A 12,509-nucleotide genomic window follows, 5' to 3' on the forward strand; every position below is an offset into this window, starting at 1 on the left:
ACTAGATTATTAGACCTGTTCCTAGATGGTGTTTTTTTAGTGTGTTAATAATAAAGCTCATATTTTACTATGTCATATTCTGAGACAGGGTCCACAGGCTTTATGAGAGGACCACAGGCCCATGGCAAAGAATCCCTGAACTGCAGGAATCTGGTCAAAGAAGTATGGCATATCCATAGAATGACATACTGTGTAGCCATTAAAATTGATGTTGTAGGTAAGGATGTAGAACAACTGCAACTCTCATATGCTGCAGGTGAGAATGTAAATTGATGCAACTGTTTTGGAAACTATTAGCCTTTTCTCCTAAAGCTGAACATATGCATACCCTGTGACCCAGCAGTTGCACTCCTAAGCACATAAGCAACAGAAATGTATACATATGTTCACAAAAAGACATCTAAGGAATGCTCATAGTAGCTAAAATAGCCAAAACTTGGAAACAACCCACATGTCCATCAACAGTAGAATGAATAAATAAATTGTGATATATTTATACAAAGGAATAGTATAATATATATGTCAATAGCGTGAAAGAACTGTTGCTATATGCAACAACATGAATGAATCTCATTCACATACTGTTGAGTGAAAGAATATGGGCATGACAACAAATACTGTATAATTCTACCATAGACAGTTCAAAAACCAGGCAAAACCAATTTTAGAAATCAGAAATCAAGATCATGTTACTTTTGAGGGGAGAGGTGATAGAGAGGATCCAAAAGATTTTGGGGGATGCAAGTGATGTTCTCTTATTTTATATTGGTGATGGACATAGAAGGAGAGTCAATTTGTAAAAACACTATGAGCTTTACACTTAAGATTTTTGCATGTTTCTGTTTTTATGTTCTACTCTGATCAAAAGCCTGCTTAAAAATCATGTTGTAGAAGCATTTTCATGACATGGAAAGATATTTCATGTTGTCATGTTATGTTAAAAATACAGGTTACATTCTACTAAGTGAAGTATCCCAAGAATGGAAAAATAAGCACCACATGTACTCACCATCAAATTGGTTTCACTGATCATCACCTAAGAGCACATTTAGGAATAACATTAATCAGGTGTCAGGCAGATGTGGCGGGGGGATGGGTGTATACAGACATAATGAGTGCGATGCACACTGTCTAGGGGATGGACACGCTTGAAGCTCTGCTGGGGGAGAAGAGGGGGCAAGGACAATATATGTAACGTAAACTTTTGTACCCCCACAATATGCTGAAATTAAAAAAAGGAGAGAATAAAAATAAAATTGTACAAAACATAAAAAAATAAAAATATAGGTTACTACTGGTACAAACTGTGTGTGTAGTATACCTCCACTTTTCCCCTTAAGAATCATCATACATATATACTTTTAAATGCATGACATAAGTTTAGGAGGATATCTAAGTAACTGATGGAAGTGATTGCTTCTGGAGAGCGAGACTGAGAGATATATTTATTTTTTACTTTATGCCCTTTTGTATCTTTTGAAGTTTTAACTGTGTATATATATTGCCAATTCAATAAATAAATCAGATTACAAAACTGTATGATCTCATTTTTTGTGACAATAAAGGACTGGTATTATTCTACCAATATAAAAATGATAACCATGTTTACCTTTAGGTAATGGGATTATGGATGTTTTTTATTTCCTTTTTAAAAAAAAAATCAGTTTTTTTTTCAGTCTTCTAGTGTGGATGTATATTTCTTTTGAGAATGAGAAAAGTCGTTATAACCCTTTTTGCAATTCAATTTTTCCATCGGTGTTATTGTGGTGTAATTTGCATAGAGTAAAATGCACTGATTTTTAAGTGCACAGTTTTACACTGGTTTTTTACTGGAGTTTTACAATGGTATGTTCATCCATGTCATCGCCCAATCAATCCAGATCTAGAATGTTTGCATCCCCTAGAAAGTTCCTTTGCATCCCTTTGGAGTCAACCTTCCTCTTGTCTAAGACCTAGTTTCTACCACTACAGTTTAGTTTCATCTGCTCTAGAACTTCAAAGAAATGGAAATTATACAGTCTGTACTTTTTCTATGTCTGGCCTCTTTCACCCAATATAATGCTTTTGAGATTTATGTTTTTGTGTGTATCAGTAGTTCATTATAATTTCTTTTAAATGAAGAGGAACGTCTTCAGTGGCTGCTTTCTGGTCACCATGCGCACAGAAAATAATCCTCCGCTGTCTCTCCCAGCATGTGCGCTGCAGGCGGGAGCGATCTTACAACCTTCGCGTCCTGGGAGGAGAGACAACACCCCCGCCCCATCCGGGCCTGCCTCTCCTCTGGCGGCAGCGCCAGTCTCAGGTGAGAGCCACCCTGCTCGTTGCCATTGTTCTGCGAGTGACAGCCTCGGGGGCAAATGGAAAGCCGTCAACCTGAGGACTGTCAACCGCAGACAAGAATTCCTTTCTTTGTCAGGCTGGGTGGTCTCCGTGGCTTCAGCGTCAACCTGCACAAAAGACGATAAGCATCGTGTGCACTTGCAGGAAAACATCGCCACCACCCAACAACTCTAACCGCACTCCTTTGTAAGGCCAGGATTAGCCTGTACGTGGCTTCCCTTGCCAGTGTTTTAAATCACCAAATCCCAGCCCCAGCGAGGGCATCCGGAGGTCGTTTAGTCCATGCCCCCCACCCCCGACCCGCACCACCTGCGTGCTTCATGACATCTATTTGTCCCAGAAGCTTATAGACAGCTGGAAGGTCCCTTTAGAGATCTGGCCCATCCCTCTCAGTCTGCAAGAGGGGGTCCAGACAAAGGCTGTGACTTGCCCAGGGTCACACAGCACAAGGACAGGAACCCAGGTTCTGCAAACCTTCCTCTTTGCGGGTACTCTTTCCACTACTCCAAGCGGCTTTTAAAAATAAATGCCCCCTGTAGTACAATGTGAAATGTAATTTCTAACTTTCCAGTAAAAAGAGGGCGGGGGGAGAGAGACAGAGAGAGAAACAGAGAGAAGCTGCGTACTCGGTGGACCTCTTGCAGTCTGCGTAAAGCCCGCCTTGTGGCCGGGACACCCGAGGCTGGTTTCATTTATAGAATAGTTTGGTGCCCTCTACTGGCTGTCAGTAACAACAACACTCACTACTCTTTCCAGGACATCTACAGCTCAGGAAGGACATTCAGCCTGCACCATTATTTCTGAGTTTGGATCCAAAGAAGAGGCCTGGGGAGTAGGCAGCTTTATCCTTATTTTATAGATGAGGAAATAGAATCTCATAGATATTAAATAATCTGCCCAAATTGACCAAGCCTGGATTCAAACTCAGCCCTGTGGGACTCCACGTTCTTCCACTCCTCTGTGTCAATAGTGCGTGTCACGATGCCATGCAGTGGGTGTTAAGACCCCTACTGAACACACAGAGAGGCCTAGGCTGGGACAACAGTGACTTGATCAGGGCCACAAGTCCACTGAGCTATGTGCTAGTTGTTCACAGTACCAGGCTGCTGCCCAGATGGAGAGCCGCACTCAAAGTCCACAAGGGAACTCCTTCCCTGGGGCAGCTTTCATCCCGAAGAAGAATTGGGAGGTTGCTGTGTTCCCACTCAGGGTGCCCAGGGTACCTCTGGGCCTCTCTCTGTCCCAGCCGTAGATGAAAAGGAGGCTCCCTCTCTGTCCCAGCCATGGGTGAGGAGGAGGCTCCAAGGGACCCAGAGATAAAGAAAACACATTTTCTTCTCTTGAGGAACTCATATCCATGGATTCAACAGAGGGTGTGCAACTGAGCCCTGGGGGTGAATGATGAGTGAATTAATGAATGAATGAGTGGCCCAGAGACTAAGGTGAGGACTAATGCAGAGGCTGTGCAGGTCAGGGCTGGTTGGGCAGCATACTATAAAGAGATTGGTTTGTATTTAAACTGAGGCATCAATTTCTATTAGTCACAGTCAGAGAAGGCTGCTCCCCTGGGAGTGAGCCCTACATCCCAGGGACGTGCAATTAGAGTTAAGAAGACCACAGCAGAGTTGTGGCAAAGGGTTTTCAAACCTATGTATGTTTTTTAAGCATTGGCATCAACATTTAGAAATTGGAAGATTTCACATAAAAATCCAGATTTTTAGCTCCTCTTTGACAGAGGGGAAGATTTGGCCTGGTGGGCTTGCTGCAGCTGGTCATTGTCCCCCTGCTTATTGTCCCCCCAACACTGAGCAGTGTATCAGAGAGACATCTGCACTCCCATGTTCATCGCAGCGCTATTCACAACAGCTCTTCCCTCCCCATCCTGGCCATATGAGGAGCTCTCTAATTCCCTGGGCAGAGTCTAGATGTGGTCTGAACAGCCCAATACAGTGGGACACTGCTTTTGTTCTCGTCACCTCCGTTGCATCACCTCTTTCTAGCAGTTATGTCACACTGTTGGTTCCCACTCAGTTTGTGACCTTCAGATTATGCCATGAGCCCTTCTCAAGAGAGGTCTGCCCCTACCTAAACTAAAAATCATAGACATGTCATTCATAAATTTGATTAGAACAATATCTATATTTTCATATATATTGGCATTACATACTGGTTATGCATTCTGTTTACCAAGGTAATTCATAATCATTGTAGGAAATTTAGAAAATACAGAGTGCACAAAGAAAACAATTAAAATCTCTGGGACACACCTGTAATCCTAGCACTTTGGGAGGCCGAGGCGGGTGGATTGTTTGAGCTCAGGAGTTCGAGACCAGCCTGAGCAAGAGCGAGACCCTGTCTCTACTAAAAATAGAAGGAAATTAGCTGGACAACTAAAAATATATAGAAAAAAATTAGCCAGGCATGGTGGCGCACGCTTGTAGTCCCAGCTACTCGGGAGGCTGAGGCAGGAGGATTGCTTGAGCCCAGGAGTTTGAAGTTGCTGTGAGCTAGGCTGACGCCACGGCACTCTAGCCCGGGCAACAAAGTGAGACTCTGTCTCAAAAATAAAATCTCTGGGATATCTAGAATATATGGAGAACACTTACAATTCAATAATAAAAAGACAACCCAATTTAAAAATGGACAAGAGACTTTAATAGACATGTCTTCAAAGAAGATATACCAATGGTCAATATACACATGAAAAAATGTTCAACATTGGTAATCATTAGGGAATTGCAAATCAAAACCACAGTGAGATACCACTTCTTACCCATGGAATGGCTATAATCAAAAAGAAGATAAGAAGTGTTGACAAGGATGTGGAGAAATTGAAACCCTCATACACTGCTGCTGGGAATGCAAAATAGTGCAGTCACTTTGAAAAACAGTCTGGTGGTTCCTCAGAATATTAAATATAGAATTACCATATGCCCCAGAAATTCCGCTCCTAGTTCTATACCCAATTAAAATGATAATATACATCCACACAAATACTTGTACATGTGTCAGAATCTGGGGTTTCGGCACCACAGATATCAGGGTGGAAGTCTGCCTTTGGTTCTTTGTGTGCTCTTGGCCAAAAAATGACTAGACACACCACAGTGCCAAGTACAGACTATTATCCCAGTCCTCTGACTCCTTTCTTGGAAAAACCGGCAAGGCCAATAGACGGAGTAACCTCAGGCAGGGAGCAGTTTCACAAGAGCAACTCTTTATCATAGGATAAAACAGGTCTGTCTCTGCAAGTGGAGAAAGACAGACCAACTCACTCACTGCCCCACTCACTTTCTGACTTCTCAGATTATTTCCTTTTATTAGCCCAGTCTGGAGGAGGGCTCTTGGGAGGTGTAGGATGTTATCAAATGATCAACAAGTGTCCTGAAAATTCCATCTATGAGCTCCCTCTAAGAAAGCCCACCTGGGGTGGGGGTAAACAGCAATGCAGATTCAAGCTAATGGCATATTAATTACCCTTAGGTTACTCTAGGTCACTTTCTAAATCTTATTATGCCGGGACTGGGGAATTCCTAGATTGATAAAACATTCCCTCCTTCCCCAGTTATAGCAGTTGCTCAGGATAGGATTAAGGGTGGAGCATCACAAAAAATGGAGTGCCCGCCCTTATCCTTCTTCCCAGGTAGAGCAATTGCTCAAAACAGCACCAAAGCAGGGAACCCTGTCCTGAGAAGAGCCAGAGATCCTATCTGCCTAACACATGAACATTTATAGCAGCATTATTCATAACAGCCAAAAAGTGAAAACAACTCAAAGTCCATCAATACATGAATGGATAAATAAAATGTAGTATACCCATATAATGAAATGATATTTGTCAGTAAAAAAAAAAGAAATATCAATATATACTACAACAGCGGTCTCCAAACCTTTTTGGCACCAGGGACCAGTTTCATGGAAGACAATTTTCCATGGACCACTCACGTCCACTCACCACAGATGGGGGCGGAGTCGGGGTAGGAGGTGGAGCTCAGGTGGTGATGTGAGTGCGGGGGAGCGGCTGTAAATACAGATGAAGCTTCGCTGGCTTGCGCACCGCTCATCTCCTGCTGTGTGGCCCTGTTCCTAACAGGCCACAGACCGGTATCCCTCCGAGGCCCAGGGGTTGGGGACCACAGTACTACAACACATATTAACCTTGAAAACATCATGCTAAGTGAAAGAAGCCACACACAAATGGCTTTGTATTATATGATGCAATTGATATGAAAAGTCCAGAATAGTCAAATCTATAGAAACAAAAAGCAAATCAATGGTTTCCCAGGGCTGAGAAGGTTTGAGGGGAAGTGGGGGAGTGACCTCTGAGGGTATAGGGTTTGTTTCTGGGGGGATAAGCATGTTCTAAAATTGATTATGATGATGGTTGCATAATTCTGTGAATGTAATGAAAATGATTGGATTGTGCACTTTAAAATGAGTGCATTGTATGGTACATGAATTATATCTCTACAAAGCTGGGAGACACTACCTTTCATGAGTGCTCTGTGTTGTGTTCTCACTGACGAATGGTGGATGCAGTGTCAATCACCAGTATTGGCTGGATGTGGGTCCACTCTGGGCAGCTCCTCCTCTAGTCCCTGGATGTAAAGCATCTGGTATCATCCAGGGGAAAAAAGGGACCAGGTTTGGTGGCATGTGCCTGTAGTTCCAGGTACTCAGGAGGCTGAGGCAGGAAGATTGCTTGAGGCCAGGAGTTCAAGATTACAGTGAGCTATGATTGCACTGCTGCACTCTAGCCCAGGTGACAGAGCAAGACACTATCTCTAAAAATAAATAAATAAAAATTAAAAAAATAAGGCATCACCATAATTATCATACAGAATGGAAGGTTGGAGATGGGGATGCTTGGAAGATGGGGGTGAGCAGTAAGGGATAGGTATCAGAGGAGGGAAGAGGTCGCTTCCAGCTGAAACATTGAACAAAGGCTTCAAGGAGAGGGAAATTGTACCCTGTCAGGTAAGATTGTGACAGGTGGCCATGGATGTGACCAGGGTGCAGATTAAATTTTAAGCTCCTTGAGAGGAGGAGCATGACTAATTCATTGCTGTATTCCTGGTCTTCGGCACAGGACCTGGCTTGGAGCAAGTGTGTAGCAAAGTTTGCTGAATGAATGAATATACAAATGAAAGAATGAGTGAAGGTCTGAACAAAGGAATTGTAGGGAGAAAAAACAGCATGAGCCAAGCACAGAAGCAGAGGGGTGCAGTACAAGTCTAGAAATTTTGTCCAGTTTGTCTAAAGCATGAAGTTCATGATGAAGATTCATGGAAGGAAAGTCCCCCAAAGGGCTGCTAGAACCAGGTGATGAAAACTTAGAATTACCTGCAACTGGGAATGAATACATCAGTTTTTGAGCAGAGGAATGGCAGGGCCAAAGCTGTACTTCAGAAACATGGAGCTGTGAGCTCATGGAGAAGACAGATTAGAGGCAACAGCCTGGAGTCTGGGAGACCAGGTTAGAGGCTGTTCAGGTAAGAATTGGTGGGAGCTGAACTCAGCCAGTTCTAGTGGGTCCAAAGAAGGGATTGAGGTCAGAGACACTGAGCCACTTTCCAGGCATTATAAAAACTATAAAAATAAGTGCTTCCAGTGATAAATATTTTACTTATTCAACAGAGCTATAGCTATTAGAGGGTGCAATTGCCAATAAAATTTAAGTGGTTTGTGGTTTGAAGCTACAACCACACTTGGTATAAAGGCAATTGAAAGGAAAACCCCAATGGGGGCAATAAGAGAACAGGAAACCACAAGTGTATAACCCATTGTGTGGACTGGAGTTCATCCACATAATGGGTGAGCCCTGGACCACGTTCATCCTCCCTTGGTCCCACCCAAGATTGGCAACGATAATTCCAGGACCAGGCTCTAGGCAGAGACAGCCTTCTCTGTTGGTTAGCCACGTCGGGTGTTGGCAAGAACCTGGTTTCTGATCCCAGCTCTGTACTAATCCATGCAGGACCAGCACTAGTAGAGGAAGTAAGAGGAAGTAAAAGGAAGAAATTTAGAGACTTGTAATTTCGTGCTTGAGAATATTGACACTGAGGCTGGGCTGTGTGTGCTTGAACTCAGCTCTAGCACTGTATGGCCTTGAACAAGTTACTTACAATCCCTGTGCTTTAGTGGTCTCACCTATAAACTGAGGCTGGTGAATATACTCACTGAGAAGTTATGAAGATTAGATTAATACATTTTAAATGCTTAAAAACCACCTAGTATAGAGTAAGCACCATATAAGTGTTTGTTATTATTATTGTTATTATTACAATAAATAGTGGCAAAGCTAGACAACACTGGAATAGGCTGTTCTAAAGTAGAGTGTTCTGTGTCATTGTAGATGCAGAAGTGTCATTGTAGGGTTCAGCTTTGGACCTTGAGCTTTCAGTGCTGGAGAGACATGCAACTGGTTTTTTCAGTATTATTCATTCAATTTATTTAATTCCACAAATATTTGCTGAGCAGCTACTCTGTGCCAGATACTATGCTAAATCCTGGAGATACTGGGGTCAATGAGATGGTCTAAGCTCTCCAGGACCTGATAATCCATGAGGATGGCAGGAGCCGTCACTTCTGTGCCCACAACACCAACACATAGGAAGTTCAGAGGCAGCCAGAGAGGGAGTCAGGGCAGACTTCCTGGAAGAGGCAATGAAAACCAAGGTGCTCTAGCAATATTCAGGATCTAGGGGAAGCAGTGTGGGGAGGACCTGCCCTTGCTGCTCTGTGAGTGATGAAGGATTTTGACTTCCAGAACTGATGGTCATTTTTTTTCCTAGGCCCTGTCCTTAGGTGACTCATTGGGACCCTCCCACTCCTTACTGCTTTTGGAAAGACAATTCCTGTGAGTACTCAAAATGTTCCCTAAATCTCTCTGAATACACATTTTGTTGATCAAAGCTCCACTATGATGTTTTTGCTTCAATCTCTTTATCCTTTGGTTCAGGAAGGCTGAAATCTAAGTTTCTCCAGAAGGAGGTTTTGCCTGGTCAATCATAGAAAAAAGAGACCACATTTCCTGGATTACTAAATCAATACAGCCTAAGGCAACAGGATTGGGCATAATTTCTCTGCTGCTGCTCTTCCTTCTCCCCCAAAGATTTCCCCCTTGGCATGTTTCTTCCCACAGATGTTCCCCTATTGTGAATTGATGTCAGTGATGTTCAAAGTGACCACATTAAGAGGTAAAGCCCCAGGGAATCAGGGGAAAAATAAAAAAGAAAGCCACACACAGGTACTATTTACTAGATAAAGACAAATGTGTTCACACCCTGTCATGGGCATGAGTAACCCCAGTAATGCACTTAGAGAGGAGGCCCTGTTGGGAAACCCCTCCAACTTTCTCGTTCCCCTTCCATTCTTATCTGCCTGCTCCTTTTTAGGCTTCGGTTAGGGCTTTCAATTCTTTCCATGCTTTGTTAAGTAACCGTCTTTTAGCCAGGATCACAGTTGGTCTGGGAGATGAGAGAGGTACCAAGTGAGAAGACAGATGTAGTCACAGGGTTGCCCCGAGATTGTGACTTGGGAGGGGCAAAAACACATTCACTGGTCTATTTTCCTTTTGTGCCCCCACCAAAATGACTCATGTGCTTTGCTTTGGGCAAGCCCCACAGCCTCTGTCACTCCGTGGGACATTCGGATCAGGGCATGCACTCTTCCTTTCTCTAAAGAAGGAGTCTCATTTTAGCTTGGCTGAGGCGTCAGCTAACAATTCAGACCTAGGTACACGAAACTTGCTAACAAAGATCAGTACACCAAAGAAGAGGGAGTGACTGGCAAAGAAGACCACAAGTTGCCAAGAGTTACAAAACACCAGGGCCTGAACAGCATCTGAGCTGTGGGCCACATCCTACAGCATTCAGGCTTCGAATGCTTTCTTGGGGAGGTGGATTTGGGGACTAATTATTGTTAAAAGGTCACCTCAGGGGGAAAACTGTTACTTTTTCCTCCAGAAATATTTTAAAGCCTCAGAGGCTCAGAGCTGGAGTCTGTAGAGGTCATCTAGTGTGCTGGCTCTCAAAGTTTGCTGCCCATTAGAATTACTGGAGGGAGGGAGGGGGCGCTTTGCAGAATCTTGACACTCAGATCCCACCTCTGACCCATGACATCAGACTCTCTGGGCGTGGGGCGTAAGTCCCAGTGTTTTTAAACTCTTCAGGTGCTTCCAATATTCAGCTAAGTCTGGGAACCTGCGATCTGACCCTTACTATTCAAAGTGTGGTCTGTAGTGCTGCAGTACCACCAGGGGACGTGTTAGAAATGCACATTCTTGGGTCTTACCATGAACCTACTGAATCAGAATATGCATTTTAACAAGATCAGCAAAGAGACTTGTATGTGCGTTAAAATTCGATTTTTACTTTTCTTGAAAGATTGGACAATTTAGCAACAACAGGCCAAATTCTCTTCTTGAAACTACCAGCTGGAGTTGCGTAGTAGCTGCCCCCTTAAAGAGGAACCTCCAGCCGCCAGTTTGCCTCCTCAGTTCTACACCTGGCTAGGTTCATTCACTGCCGTTACCTACCTGAGCCTAGTCAGAATTTGAAGGTTTTTTAAAAATTGTGGTAAAATACACATAAAATAAAATTTACCATTAATGAAATGTAATATACTTACAATGTTGTGCAATCATCACCACTACCTAGTTCCAGAACATTTTCATCATCTCAAAAGGAAACCCCCTATCTATGAAGCAGTCACTTCCCATTTCCCCCTTGTCTCAGCCCCTGGCAACCACTAATCTGGGGATCTTCCTGGGTTTGCTTAGTCTGAATGTTTCATATAAATGGAATCATACAATATGTGGCCTTTCGTGCCTGGCTTCTTTCACTTAGCGTAATGTTTTCAAGGTTCATTCACGCTGTAGCATGTATCAGTACTTCATTCTTTTTTATGGCTGAATAATATTCCTTTGTAGGATGATACTGTATTTTGTTTAACCATTCATCAGCTGATGGACACTTGGGTTGTTTCCAGCTTTTGGTTATTGTGAATAGTGCTGCTGTGAACATTCATGTGCAAGTTTTTGTTTGAACACCTGTTTCCAGTCCTTTGGGGAATGTACCCATAGGTGGAATTGCTGACTCATATGGTAATCCTACGTTTAACTATTTGAGGAACAAACTGTTTTCCACAGCAGTTGCACTAGTTTACATTCCCACCAACAATGTATTAATATGAGGGTTCCAATTTCTCCATGTTCTCACCAACACTTGTTATTTTACACTTTTCTTCTTTTTAAATTCTAGCTATCCAGTCGGTGTGAGGTGGTATCTCACTGTGTCTTTGATTTGCAGTTCCCTAATGACTAATGATGAATATCTTTTCATGTGCTTGTTGGCACATATCTTCTTTGAAAAATTGTCTAAGTCCTTTGTCATTTGAAAATTAGCTTGTTTGTCTTTTTGTTGTTAAGTTGAAAGTGTTCATTATATCTTGTGGATACTGACTCATCAGATATCTGATTGGTAAATATTTTCTCCCATTCTATGGGATTTTTCACTATCTTGCTACTGTTCTTTGATGCACAAAAGCTTTTAATTTTAATGCAGCCCAATTTATATATTTTTTTATTTTGTTGTCTGTGCTTTTGGTGTCATGGAATTTGAGATATTTTTACCTAGACAAGAACAATGGATAAGGAGAAAGAGAGATCTGAGGGGGAAGAAGGTAGAGATGGCATGAGGTTGCTATCTTCAGTTCAACCACAAGATGGCAACATGTATCTGCTTTATACAAGATTCTGCAGTTTTATGCATATATGACCAACAGATTAGAACTACTGGATTGTGCTTCTCAAACCTTAACCATTGAATATTAGTGGGAAATTTCAGTGTGTCAGGTTGGTCTTTCTAAAAACTAGTCTTAAATGGTATATGTAGTAATTAGAACTTAATGTTTTCTGGTTTCAATTAAGTTTTATTTGTAATAAAGCAAAAACATACGTTTTTGGAAAAGGATGTGATACTTCTTTTGTTCTACTTGCCACACTTTTGGGAAGTCAGGATATTTAGTCCAAATCAAAACCTGATGTGTCTACCTGGCAGCAGCTCATCCATGCTGAAGGAATATTCCATGGAAAAGATAGCCAACTTCATGCATAACAGCCTCGGACCGTGTGCTGCATTTGCTGAGGTCACACAGCATGTTAAGTGAGA

Source organism: Lemur catta, chromosome 10, assembly GCF_020740605.2.
Source record: "Lemur catta isolate mLemCat1 chromosome 10, mLemCat1.pri, whole genome shotgun sequence".
In the NCBI taxonomy this organism is placed as follows: Eukaryota; Metazoa; Chordata; class Mammalia; order Primates; family Lemuridae; genus Lemur; species Lemur catta.